We start from the raw sequence: 721 nt of genomic DNA, 5'->3' as shown, positions 1-721 counted from the left end.
CGCCGGACCTCTCCCGGCGCCCTTCTCCCCGCGGGGCCCGAGAAGCCTCCCCGGCGGCCCGCCCCGGACGCCGGACTCAGTCACCGTCGCCTGGACGCCCCCCACGTTCACTCACCTTCATCCGCACGCCCCCAACTACCCGCGCCAGGCGCCCGGGGCCGCTTCCACGCTCGGCGCGCACGTGCTCCGCCCGCACGTCCGGGGAGGCGGCGGGAAGGCGCGGTTGCTACAGAGTATCAAGGCCTCCGCCAATCCCTGCGAGGGCCCCGCCCGACGACCCCCGCCCGTGCCCTGCGCCCCGTAAATCCGGGGGGCCTGCGGGTCCGCCAGCCTGGGTTTGGGGGGGAGCCGAGAGGTTCTCGGGGGTCCGTGGCATCCGGGGGGCTGCACAGGAGCCGACAGGTTGGGGGGCGAGGGGGGGCGTTGAAGGCGCCACCCAGCCTGCTTCTGCGCGTTCTCAGGTCCCAGAAGGAGCGGAGCCGGGGTTCTGGGGGCGCTGGGATGGGGTGGAGGAGAGGGCGCCACGACCCCCGGCCCCTGCAGCAGGAGGAAGCTGTGACCCTGGATTAACCCCACGCCACCGCCCTGGAGCTCTGCGGAGACAAAGCCCGGCTGGGATCGCAGCCCGGGGGGCAGACACCCCCGCCCCGCCCGTGCCTCCGCACCCCCAGCCGGAGGCCCCCGGCGATCCCACCCCCGCGTGACCCTGGGGCGCAGCTGC

The sequence above is a fragment of the Balaenoptera acutorostrata genome, chromosome 13 (genome assembly GCF_949987535.1).
Source record: "Balaenoptera acutorostrata chromosome 13, mBalAcu1.1, whole genome shotgun sequence".
Classification (NCBI taxonomy): Eukaryota; Metazoa; Chordata; class Mammalia; order Artiodactyla; family Balaenopteridae; genus Balaenoptera; species Balaenoptera acutorostrata.
Note: the sequence above shows the minus strand (reverse complement) of the source record.